This window comes from Mirounga leonina, unplaced genomic scaffold (genome assembly GCF_011800145.1).
Source record: "Mirounga leonina isolate KUSES-001 unplaced genomic scaffold, KU_Mleo_1.0 Mir_82, whole genome shotgun sequence".
Taxonomy (NCBI): domain Eukaryota; kingdom Metazoa; phylum Chordata; class Mammalia; order Carnivora; family Phocidae; genus Mirounga; species Mirounga leonina.
Genome location: NW_023270825.1, coordinates 32,050,994 through 32,064,406, shown reverse-complemented (window position 1 = coordinate 32,064,406; position 13,413 = coordinate 32,050,994). Strand labels below are relative to the sequence as shown.

Genomic DNA, 13,413 nt, shown 5'->3' with positions numbered 1-13,413 from the left:
GTTCAGAAATGTCATTGTCTCTGCTGGTGCGCTGGCTAAGATATAGAAATCATTTCTGCTGACTTATTTGGACCTCTCTGACCCTTGGTTTTCTCAGCTGTGAATTTTCTGAGAAGGACTAGATATTTTGTGAAATCTTTTCCAGCTATAAAAAGGAAGTGTGCTGTACTTATTAATAGCAAAATTTGCTAATATTTACATATATGCCAGACACAACTCTAGGCATTTCACATATATGAAATCATTTGAGTTCCCATGTGGTAGGTACTATTACTAGCTCTGATTTATAGATGAGGAAACTGAGGCACAGAGAGGTTAAGCAGTATGTCCCAAGGTAAACAGCTGGTAAGTTACAAAACCAGAATTGAAATCCAGAGGTTAGCTTCAGAGTCTATGCCTTTAGCCACTTCCTGTGGTCACTTAAGGTGGCCCCTTAAACACTCCATCTGCTCTATTCCCTCAGCACAATTTCCAAAGTTTGCAGGTTCTTTAGATGTGATCTCATCAACATTTAGGCCAACTTCTCCTTGGGAAGTTACTGTTGCCCCCTTTGTACAAACAGAAATTTTGAGATAAAAGCAGGGACTTACATAAGGCTACACACCAGCTATTGGCAGAACCCAGGAATCCTGCTTTCCTGCTGGGGGCTCCATCTGCTAAGTGTCTCTCCCACTCATAATTATGATGAGCAGAAAATTCAAATATTAGAGGTTAAGTATTCTTTGACCTGCTTAACCCTTGTCACGAGAGCAATCAGGAACAGCTCCATAGACAGTTGGGTTAAGTTCCCAACTCAAAAGTTGAGTGATCTATGCAGGATATAAAGCATTTACAAGCCTATGACTCATACTAATGTAGCAATAACATACGGTTTCCCATTCCTCTCCTTGCTGTAAGGCACCCACTAAATATCTCGCACCTCTCTGGATAGCAGGAGTCGCGGCGAATTCTGCAAATTTCCTGCCACATTCAGTCCATGCGGGGCTTGTCTAGGGATTTTAACAGCCGAAGATGATGAAGAGCTTGCTTTTTTTGGTCCTTTCTGACTATCTCTGCCCTGATGCTGCCTAGTACCCGACTGACCCTTCCTATTTCCTCCCGTCTCCCTGGATGGCATATGCTTTAGCATTTTGGTTTTGAGAGCTGATCCAGAACTCCTCTTTACAGAATTCTCTCTCTTGTCTGTCTCCAGAGGGGTTTCTCATGGAGCAGTGGGAAGGGGATTGTTTCGGCCTCTCATTTACTGCTGCCTTTCCAGCTCAGGAAGACTGCTTGCAATGATATCTGGGGAACAGGGAAAGCATATGCAACTTGGGCCGCCCAAAGACTGGTTTGTGACACTTGAAAAACCCGAATCGAGATGAACCCGTGTGTCCATTAACCTCTCCCTTGCACGTCTGGACCTAACAGAGCAGAATGAAAAGCAATACCGAAATGCCAAACTTACTGATGGCATTTCAGTAACAAAACCGTCTGGGCCATGGTAGCAGCAAGGTTGCTTGCTGCTTTTTTCCTTAGCACAGTTAAACCACGGGCCTATTCCCCTCAAACTCCAATTCCATGTTTAACTGAAGACGCACGGAAATAAATGCGTGTTGGCAGAAAGACAAGCCCTGAGATGAAGCAGGAGGTAGGCTGGCTGATAGAAAGGCTGTCATTTTCATTTCTGCTACATGGCAGCAGCCTCGGATGGATAGCATCCAGGTAACCTGCAGTGCCTGCACCTTATTAAACTCCTGTTGGATTCAGAATTTACAGCCAAAATGCACCTGGAATATTTCAAGTTGGAACTAGATTTTGGTTCATTTGTTCTCAAATTGATTGTGCAACCTCTAGCAAGTGACAGAAAAGCCTTCAGAGTAGAATTTCTGTTAATAACTTTATTTCTTGGGCGCCTGGGTGGCTCAGTTGGTTAAGCGACTGCCTTCGGCTCAGGTCATGATCCTGGAGTCCCGGGATTGAGTCCCGCATCGGGCTCCCTGCTCGGCAGGGAGTCTGCTTCTCCCTCTGACCCTCACCCCTCTCATGCTCTCTGTCTCTCATTCTCTCTGTCTCTCTAAATAAATAAAATCTTTTAAAAAAAATAACTTTATTTCTTGATTTACAAATTCCACAATGTTGATTTAGTATCAACTACTGGACAGGCATTGTGCCTCTAAAGCAGGATGCCCCTATAGGGCATGTTTTCTCTCTATTTACCCTTTTAGGTAGGACTCTCTTTATTGCATGTGGCAGAAACCATCCTCAAAGTAGTGTAAGCAAAAGGGGAAACTATCACAAGGATACTGGTATATATGCAGGAGCTAAGGATAGGGATGCAGCTGACTTTAGGAACAGATGAGACTGGTGTTAAATACCATCAAGTTAGTCTCTCGCTCGTCTCTCTCTCTCAAGCTCTCTTACGTGCGCACACACACACCCCGTTCATCTGTTCTGAAAGACTTGTCACCAGATGGATGTCCTAGACCTGCCCTGTTGATGCAATAGCCACTAGATACATGTGCCTCTTAAACACTTGAAATGTGCTGTAAGTGAGGGGTGACTGGATGGCACAGTCAGTTAACCATCGGACTCTTGATTTCAGCTCAGGTGGTGCTCTGAGGTTTGTGAGATCAAGCCGCGCATCTGGTTCCATGCTGGGTATGGAGCCTGCTTAAGATTCTCTCTCTCCCTCTCCCTCTGCCCCTACCTTCCCCGCCTAAAAAACAGTATCAGGAAAAATAATGCAAAATATCTCAATTTTCATATTGATTACATGTCGAATGATGTTTTGGATATGTTGCACTGAATGCAATATATAATTAACATGTATTTCACCTTTTTATTTTGTTTCATGTGGCTACTAGAAAATTTAAAATTACATTCGTGGGCTGCATTATATTTCTATTGGATCATGCTGTTCTAAATGGCTTTACCAAATATCTAGAGCAACACAAATCTCTCCATGCCTTAGCCTGAGTTAGCTTGCTTGAGGATCACTGAAAGGATAATCATACACATATGGGTATCCCCCACTTTTCAAAAGCTCATTTTATGCCACTTTGCTTTTATGAAAGAGCTATATCAATACCTGTTCTCATTAATGAGAGAAATCCGAAAGATTTTTGTTTTTATGAAAACAGCAAAAATAGTGTTCATGCACTGTGGGTTCTGCAGTGAGAGGCAGGGTGCCCCTGAGCAACGATGGGGCCCTGCCCGGCTCCTTCCCCAGGAACCACACTCTGCAGCATCTCAGCCTCAAGCCCCCAGAGCTTTGAACTGTGTCTGTGAGCATCTTGCTTTCACTCAGTTTCTTTTTTGCATCCATTAGCAATATGTGTCCTAAGGTATCAGAAAAGCCTGCGAGAGGTTATTTTTTTTAGTCTGGGAATGCTCAGAACTTTTTCCATATAAATTCATGGTGTTTGCTTCTTTACTTTATGCCATTTCAGTTTACAAAAGGTTTCAGAGGCACAGTCTACTTTCAGATAGCAGGGGGAAACCGTACGTACACCAATCAAATATGTGTCATCTTACTCCATCCTTTTTCCTTCCCTTTACCATTCGTGGTGACTCCTACTTGAGCTGTAACAGTTTCTTCTTATTGAAAGTGGATTTATATTCTCACCTGAAAGGTACTTTTTGAGCCCCTCTTCTATGCTAAGTCTTGATTAGGCACTGGGGGAGAAAAGTTCTCAGCCTTCCCTGAGTATCTCTTCTAGCGGATTTAGCCATTTTTTGTTTGCTTTTGTGACTGTAAGCTCAGTGCAGGAAGTGCACTTCTCCGTGTGGCTGCATCTGATGCAACCTGATCAACCCTTAGAATGAGCCTGAGTGAGACGAGAACTTGGATTTCCAGAGTCACCATCAATTCAGTGTTGTCAAGGGAGATGTGAAGGATGCTGACAGTAATGAATCAGGATCTTTCCGTGACGTAAATCTATGTTTCTTGTCCTGCTTTTGAGGAGCCAGGTTCCAGAGCCCTTTTCTCAGGGATGGAGCTATGGAGATATGGTCATGTCTTCTTCGTCATTACCACCACAAAGAGGAGACAGTTGTGCAATTGGAAGTGCAATTTGAGATATTTCTCCCCACCCAAAAGACAGTTGTTTCTCTTGACTTCCCGACAGTATGTGTATGGAAGCCTCCTGATTCAGGTTTTCTTTTGTTTTGTTTTAATTTAAGTAGCTTTTAAAATTAAGTGTAACATAGCAAAAAACTGATACATCACAAGTGTGCAATGCCATGAACTTTCTCAGTGAACACACATGTATAGCCAGCACCCAGATTAAGAAACAAAACATTAATGGTACACCAGGAACTCCCTCTTCCTGTCACTACCCACATCTACCCAACCCAAAGGTAACCACCATCTGGATTTCTACAACCACAGATTAGCTTTGCCTGTTTTTGAACTTTATATAAATGGAATCATATAGTACATTTTCCTTGGTACCGTTTCTTTTTTTTTCTGTTTCTTTTGTTCAACATTATTTTTATAAAATTTATCCATGTTGTTGCGTGTAATATATAGATATAGATAGATAGATATATAGAAAATGTAGATAGCCAAAAAATAAAAATTACAATCCTACTATTGTAAAATATTGTAAAATATCAGTGTTTATAATTCTAGGCACTTCTCTGTGTAATACAAATACTTTTGGAAATTTTTTTCAAAAATCAGATCATAGCACACATAATACTTTGTGATTTGCTCTTTTGTTTAATATATCAGATCTGCCAAAGTATCTTAAATATTGGTCTCTCTTAAGGAAGCTGCATTCTGAATTGAGCTGAAAGATAACTTAAAAAGTGGAACTTGGGGCACCTGTCTGGCTCAGTCAGTAGAGCGTGCGACTCTTGATCTTGGGGTTGTAAGTTCAAGTCCCACATTGGGTGTAGAGATTACTTAAATATAAAATCTTTAAAAATAAAATAAAATAACATTTTTTTAAAAAGTGGAAACTTATTTATTTTAAAATCAGGAATAAACATTAGTATCTAGAGTATTGATTTTGATAGATCTAGATATGGTTCATCTTGGCCAGGTTTCCAGGAGTCTTCTGAATAAAGGTGGTAAGCAAATGGACCACTGAGTTGCCAGGTTGACCACTGATACACTCAAGACTGAGTCGGGCCTCTTGTTTCTCAATGAAACTTCTGAATTTCTCTCTACTGTTTTAAACCTAGGTATTCTGATAATATGTAACACATTAGGAATGTGGATAGTTTTCTGAGTGGCTTGTGGAGTCTATGTTCAAGTCCTAGCTTATTCTTTAACTTGAGATAAGTCTGTAGTATGTTCCTTATTTCTTAAATGGAGAGTCTCATCAGCACATCTGTTTGGGATCATAAGAAATAATACTTATATAACATTTTGGAGTCCTTAAATGAAAAGTTCTGTCAAGTTGCTGACTGTTCTTAAAATTTCCTCAACTAACATTGTGGAAATCCATTGTCATGGATATAGTTGCTGAGCGGGGTCATAACTAGACTGCAAATCTTGAGTAGTGGAAACATGTAAACCTTCAGGTTCCAGTCATTTATTTAAAAAGCTACCCATTTATTTCCTAGATGTTAACACTAAGAGCTTAGCCTGTTGTAGTTTTGGTTTCCACACTAAATCTTCCCACTTGGGTCTTTATCCTTACCCATTTTGGATTGTATCTATTGGCGTATGCCAGGGGGTTTTCCTGAGTGAGGTCAGCTGGAACACTAGTATTCTGACGTTAACTTTCCCCTACAGGAGTGAAGAGAAGTAAATATCCCTGTTAGCCCGTACAAATTTTTGACCTGACACTCTTCAGACACGTCAGGGATCCCTTGGGACCAGCACTGAGCGAAGCTTAAAAGAGAAAATGTACTATGGTGGGGAAAATGCTGAGATATAATAGTAGTAAGGCGTCTTGGAGATAAGAGGGGCATTAGAGGCCTCTAGTCCTACTCCCTCATTTTTCGGATGGGTAAACTGAGGCTTAAGGAGGTCACAGAATGGACTTAGAAGCTTGATGTTTCATCACCTAGCCAGATGTCTGTACTCTTTAGGAGGCATAGGGAAAGACAATGTCTGAGGAGTAATTAGGGTGATCTAGACTGCATTAAACTAGTGTAATCTCTGGTAGCATCTAAAGCCTTACTCCTCTCCAGGTCACCCACAGAAGAGAGTATTGATTCATCTTTCCTCTTTCCTCATCTTGAGATTGTGATGGTGAGAGGAATTTGGCATTTTACCTGATGGGCATTGGAAACTTGGCCTTCTGCTGGAGAATTCAAAAGTTTAGTTCCGGAGATATTCAGAAGATGCCTTTCTCCAGAATCAGGTGGTGGAGGTCAACTGCTATTAAATTTATGAGGCTTTCTTCCTTCCTTCTTTCCTTTCCCTCCTTCTCTTTCCTTCCGTCCTTCCCTTTCTTTCCTTCCTTCCTTTCTTCCTTCCCTACTTCCCTTTTTTTCTGTGGTATTCTTTTTTAAACTTGTTTCTGATCCAACCTCTTAATCCTCACTTTTCAAGTTCAGTTACATTTCTGTTTTCATAGATGTATCAGTTGTTGAGTCTTTAGTATGCAGAGATGCTGAGCTTGCCCTTCTGAAATTCTTCCGGGGTCAACTGGCCTTATTAGTCTGGGTCCAGGCAATGAGAATATTTCCAACTCCTTGGGGACTGTCTTGGCCTTGAGCAGAAGTGGGGTCTCTGAATCATTACCTAAGAGAGCTTTGTGGATTGTCACAGTTGGCAGCCTCAGGACTTGAGCTAATCCTGGAAATTCCTTAACTTCCCAGAAAGAAGGTTCCACAAGGTCAGGCTGAGGTCCTCAGAGAGAGCAGATGGAATAAAGCTTGCAACTAGTCGCTTCTGCAGCTGGACCTGGAGATAAATAAAATCATACCCATTTTTTTTTTGGATCATCAAGCCTTTGCTTCTCAGGGGCTCTCTGTTCTCTACTTCTTTTTCCCTGTATGTGGGGGGAGGAGAATGCACTGCAATCACTGAAAGAAAGGCAAGAAAATGTGTTGACTCAGTTCCCATGGTGAATGCAAGGAAGGCCAGGCCAATAGAAACAACTGAGATATTACAAAAATGTGTTTCTTTCTGGCAGCTGTGCAGTCGGTCCTTTATATCCAGTCACTATAATCGGCTCATCACCCAAACTCTTTCCAGGGTCATTATTCTGGTTGTGGGGGGCTGCTTCTCCTGCAAACAAATGTTAGTTTTACTAAATGTCCTCTCTCTCCAACTTTCTTTGTGGCAAGTGAAGAGTATCAAAGCATCATTTAGGGAAAGAAAGTATAAAATATCAGAGAGATAAAATCCTGCAGGTCTTCTAAAGGCTCTGGCATATTTGGCTCAAGCAACACAAATTATGAACTAATGAAGCCACTTGTAAAATCCAGTTTTAATTAACTTGAAGGCACATTGGTGTTTTTCATTAAAATGAAATTGTATTTAAATGGAAAACTACCAAGACAGGGTACATTGGACCATTGTTCACCGGGGCTTGGGCATTGGCAAGTGAGTTGTGTACTTAGAAAAAGCAAAGTAAACCTTGTTTTTGTGGGGCCTTCTTAGCTTTGGAGGACTTGTCGTAGGTTCCCTGGAATGTAGGGAGTGCTCCTAGGTAGGATGCAGGCACAACTCAAAACGTATGCCAGTTCTTCTTTTTATGACCCTTCTAGTCTTCTGTCATCCTGCTCCCTGCCTTTCTCCCTCTCTTTAGCCCTTGGCCTTGATACCCCAGGAATACCTCTTTCATTTCCCCCCTTGCATTGACTGATTTGATCCCCACTATCATTTGTGTAAACAATGGATGACAGAGCACTCTATAAAGAGACAAGGGTGCTATTTCAGGCTTACAAGACAAACGAAGCTCGGACATCACAAGGGGCTGGTGAAAACTCGAACCCCTCTTTTGAAACTTGCACTTCACTAGTTATCTGAGAGCTGAAAGGGACCTTCAAGATCCTCTAATCAAAGCCCCTCCTTTTCCTAAGGAGGACACTGAGACTCAGAGGTGAAGTGACTTGCCCGAACTAGTGAAGACCATTCAAGTGGGGCTTCGCCATCTCAACTCCTGCCCTTTCCCCTCCAGCCAGTGCTGCAAGTTCTGCAACCCTGTTGATTCCAACACAGCCCCCAGCTAGAGAATCCTGCCTTGTCAGCAGAATGTCTCTGCAAGCTGACATAGGACATGTACACATTCGGAGTCAGGAGGACGGCCGAGTTTCCCCTTCCGGTTCTGCCTCTGCTTTGTTGGCTTAAACGAGTCACTTCTTCCTTTGTCTATTTCCCCGATTGGTAAAGAGAAGATAACGAACCTTTCCACCTATCAGGCTCACTTGAGTGTTATAAAGAATAATGAGGTGATATTTGTAAAGTGCTTTGAGCCGCTGGGAAAGAGGAGGGGTGAGTTCAGGAGAAAGCATTATTAGCTGCAAGCACTTATCAGTTGAGCTGTTTAACAATAGTGGAGAGTAAGAATACTCAGAAATGAATTCCAGGGACTAGCCCTGCTTTGAATTTAGGAGGAGGATTAGCGGGGACCTAATAGGTATTCCACTTCTCCGATTTCTTTAGTGTGCCGTCAGACTAGGAAAGGTAATGACATTCTTCTGTGTCGGATTCAGCCTGGAGTTTCAATTGGGATGTCAAAGTGTACTTGTCTTCTATTCTCATACCGAGGCTGTGTTATGTTGTCATTGTTAAAGCCCTGGGCATCTTCTATCCCCTGGGGTAATTTCACTGAGAAGCTATACAAAGTAATTTCTATGCAGTGGCTGGACTGCCGTTTATAAGGTTGATTAGTGGAGCTTCTAAATCTAAAAGTGCCTGGGGAGCAATTTGGATGAAGCAGAGAAATAAAAGGCAAGGTCTTCATCATGGTTGATCCTTTTTTACTACCCCACTCTTTGGGGATTTTCTCAGGAACTCAGATGTATGTATGGTGCAAAACACGGGGCCTGATGGCCATCGTGGCATCCTCTTGCATGTGAAAACAGAGATGTAGCCCAAGTGAAAGTGAATTTGCCAGGTCACTAAATATATTTAGAGCCACCTTTTAACGTCCCCTCCCCCACCAAGGGCTCGACAAGTGAGCAATTTATGGGCGCCCGAGACATGTGGGAATGTTTCCAAATGGTTATTCTGATGAAGGATCTGTTGCTCCACACTCATACCCCACTGTTTGAAGATCCTCCGCCCTGAGTTCAGGTCTCTCTCACTTTCAGGGTCAGGGAAGACGAGAAAAGAAAATCAAAACTGGAGAAATGTTTTGAGCTCATGCAGCTCTCTGTGGGCCAGCTGGACAATGAGCCAAGAAGAATGTGGCTCCTTCCTTAGTGGGCAGGAGCGGGGCTAAATTTTATCATCGTCCTCTGGAGGGTGTAGGGAGAGGTCAAGAGATCATTTGGAACAATAATTTTCCCGATCAAAGTTATATTGAGGAACTTGCACCTATTGTGTCTTTGTCCCCTGAAGTCTATGGACCTCTCTGTAATGGCCGCTTCCTCAAACGCTTGCTCCCCCCGCCCCACACACATACCCATTCTCCAGACCTCCATCCGCAGGGGCTGCCTGTCGGGCTTTCCCCTCCTGGGAGGCAAGAGGTGCCTGCACTAATGTGGCTCTGTGGTGACCTGTGAGTTTCCAGTAACATCCTCCAGTGTGGTGCAGCCACAGGCAACGGGCCCGCAAGCAGAGCCCCCAGATGCCTGTCCCACGCACACACGTGAACACACATGAACACACCCTGGACGCGGGAGCCCCCTCTGCCCCTCCTGTCACCCCACTGTGTCCTCCGAAGCTCCACTGTGAATCCTGCACCTCTTTGGGGGCCGACTCAGACCTCTAAACCGACGCCTGGATTCCTTCCTTCCTGGGTCAGCCACCAACTCACTTTTGTGTTTCCTCTCCAAATCCCTTCTCTGCCCTGAGACTCCATGAAATAATATGGGATTTACTTGGCAGGATTCTCTGACCTCCTTCAAAGACCCAAGTTTCTTGTTTATTGTAGTTTGAATGTCTCAATCCTCCAAAAGCATTTGGAATATTTTCTTCATTTCCCTCTCTCAAGGTATCTATTTTGTCCCAGACATGCCTCCCCCAGTGTGTTTTCAGGGAAGGACGCCGAGACTTTGGGCCCCAGCTGCTGCCCTTTCCTTCACCTCTGCGAGGGCACAGACCGGCACTGGGCTGACCTTCCCGGGCCAGCCAGAAGAGAAGGCTGTGGAAGCCCGCACACCCCCCCCCCCCCCACTGTCCCTCCCTCTGTGGCCACAGCTGCTTGCCCTCCCCACCCCCCTCCCCTGCTCTTTTTCTCAGTGAGCCTCAGCGCCAGTGCCCCAGTGAGCCGCTGGGAACAGAGGTCTGTCCCCTGCACCGGCCTCGGCTCCCCGCACTAGGACATTCAGGCGTCAGTGGGAAACAGCAAGATCTGTCAGCATTGCCCCTTTCTTCTGGGCTTTGAGGGCCACATTCTCCACGGCCATCTGTTCCCTTTCACCTCTCCGGACAATGTTGCTTTTTAAAGCCAGCGACTCTTCCGCCTTTAGCCCCTCCTCTCCCGCCTCCCCTTCTTCTGCGCTCCCACCCTTTCCCCCTCATCTCTCTCCTTCCCAACCCTATGAAATTAGCCTCTCTTAAGAGAAAACTTGCTCTTCTTCCACACAAAGCTGTTTTGCAACCACGGTGGGGTTTTTTATTTTTCATTTTTAAATTTTTTTGAAGTGACACATTGCTACTCTTAAAGTTTGCGATTGTCTTGGGGGTATGCTTTTGATAAGGATGGGAGGGAGGAGGATAGAAAAAATTTTCAGTCATGCAAAAAGAAAATACAGAATAATAATGAGTTTTAGGTTCCTGCTGGCAGGCACTTGCCTCTTAAAAGAAGGAACCCTCCCTTTCCTTCCCTAGATGATCAGTTTAAGGAAATTTTTGTACCCTAAAGGTCTTTCCGTCAAGTATTTTATTACAATTTTGTTGTTGCTACTATGTTGTTGCTGTTGTGCTGTTTTTAATTTAGAGCTAGGGCTGCTGGGAAGTGGGTACATGATCCCTTTGGTCTTGCACAGAGCTATATGCAGTTACAGAAGTGCCTGATCAGACGGGGAAGCCATGATGTCTTCCAAGTGAAGCAACAGATCCTGAGGTCCAGGGAGTGTCCAGGAAGGGGTGTTTGTACCAGTACTGACCCTGTAACTCGGTGTGTGACCTTAGGCATGTCACTTTCCCTTAAAACAATGATGATAAAATCTTTTACTAAAAAAATGTTTAATATGTGACTTTTCTATGTGTACCATCACTCTGTTTCATAAACAAGATGAGTCTATGATAATGTCATGAAAACTTTATGGGCCATCCTTGGCTAAGGATGCTATAATAATCTACTGCTGGGGTCAGACTCAGCTGCTGGTGTGGGAAGTCAGCGAGAACAAGGACTCCCAGCCCTGGCTGCTTGCCGGAGTCCTGGGCAAGGCTGAAACACAGGCTCTGGGGTCTGACTGTCAGTGTTTGAATCCTCTGTCCACCACTTACTAGCTACACAAATGTGGGTAAATTTTTGTCATCTCTAAAATAAGGGCAATAATAATATCCAACTTCATGTTGTTATTGGAATGACTAAAAGATTTGTATCACATAAAGCACTTGGAACTGCTTCTGGCCCATTGTAGATGCGTGTGAATGTTAACCATGGTTATTGACCCCCTTCCTATCCCACGGCCATATTACAGATGAGAAAATGGGCTAACTGGCTTCCTGTGGGGCTTTTCTGACTCTATCACATTTACCTTCTGCTGCTTTAGTTTTCATTGTAGAGTTAATATTGATAAAAGAAGTAATGTAATTATCAATGGGATTGCAGTGATGATTAACATAGCAATTCCACTTAGAAATGTCATAAAGTAGAAACATCCTAAGGTATTAAAAAAGATATGTAATCATGTCCTTTTGGCAAAGAAGGTAAACCAGATGTGGAGATCATATTCATGGAAGGAAAGCCAATCACGATTTTGGCAACTAAATTATGTAAAATAACTTTACATAATTTCAGTTGGAAATCTACAGAACCTGGAGATTTATTTTTCTTTGGTATCAGTTTCTAGAAATGTATCACATGACTAAGAGTTTCCCAACAATAGGGAAAGAACATTATTAAAATATGCTTTCCTAGACAGGCACAGATGACTCTGAGTAAGAAATGGAATATTACAACTTAATGAGGAAAGGAACGTGAGTGGAGTATCTAGAAATGGGGTGAGTTTTCTCTCCCAGAGAGAGAGATGAATGGTCATTCTTTAAATATTTTCTAAATGGCTGAAAGAAATAATGAAAGGAGTGACGAGTCAGGCTGCTGGGTTCAAAGCCTTGCTCTGCCATTTGCAGGGTGACCTTGGGCAATAACTTACTCTCTCTGTAGCTCAAACTCTTTCTGTAGAAAATTGGTATGATAATGGCATCTCCCTCATAGAGCTAAGGTGTGTAAGGTATTGAGCCTGGGGTCTGGAACATACTAATTATTCCAAAATGTTACCTCATAATTCTTTACTGTAATGTCTTGTAACAAGTGACGTCAGAGCTATGGGACAAGTTATACCAAGTAGGTGGTCTTGATCACTTTGTTGAATCTGGTCATTTTCAGTAAACCCATAGTTCTGTCCTCTTTCTAGATAAACAGTGGCCTTCAAGGAAGAAGGAAATTGCTTTGCTCAAGAACTCGTATTTCACAGATGTGTACTGACCGCCTGCCGTCACCAAACCAGTTCCCCCCAGTTAAAATAGTCCTGTGAGCATCAGCACATTTTGTTCATCAGTTCCCTCTCCTGCCATGAGGCTCTTGCCTAAAAAGACTTGACTGTACCACCCGGGATTGGGGCAGTCTTGTGAGGGAATACTGGAGGGAGTTAAAGGAAGGTCGTGTCCGTTGCCCAAGGTCCCCCACACCCAGGCAATCCGCACATGGCAGGGACCCTGCAACTTGTGATCCAGAGGCCACTGTGGATTCCAGTCACGAATGGAGTTTTCCCTTTCCTCTGTGGCCCCAATCTGTTGGGAGCCTTATGTTGGCATAACAACCACGGGGGTGGGGGTGTGTATCCGGTTGCACACCCCGAAAAGCGAGAAGTGCAGCAGCTTCTCCTCACCTTGACGCAGGAAGTCCAGCTCTAGATGTCAAGGAAACACAGGCTGAACTGCAGGAACCTGGCAACCCAGCTGAACTCACCACTGTGGGAAAAGACATCCCAAGTACCTTTGGGTTCTTGTCTAAAACTCAGGGTGCTGAGGACCCGGGGATCGCCTCACTGAACTATTCACCGTTCTGTTTCTTAGCCCCCATCCCCCTTCTCACAGCCTTCAGGGGCAACAAACACGTGTGATATGCCAGCATTCCATTCCCTCCCGTGCATGAAAATATCCTGATTCCTATCATGATCAGGCTG

At 43.7% G+C, this 13,413-nt stretch overlaps 1 protein-coding gene across 5 annotated transcripts in view; it reads left to right on the top strand.

The window, feature by feature from the left end:
• The window catches only part of RAD51B (RAD51 paralog B), a 561,756-nt gene that overhangs the window by 484,475 nt on the left and 63,868 nt on the right, over nucleotides 1–13,413 (top strand). The gene's annotated exons all lie outside the window — the stretch shown is intronic.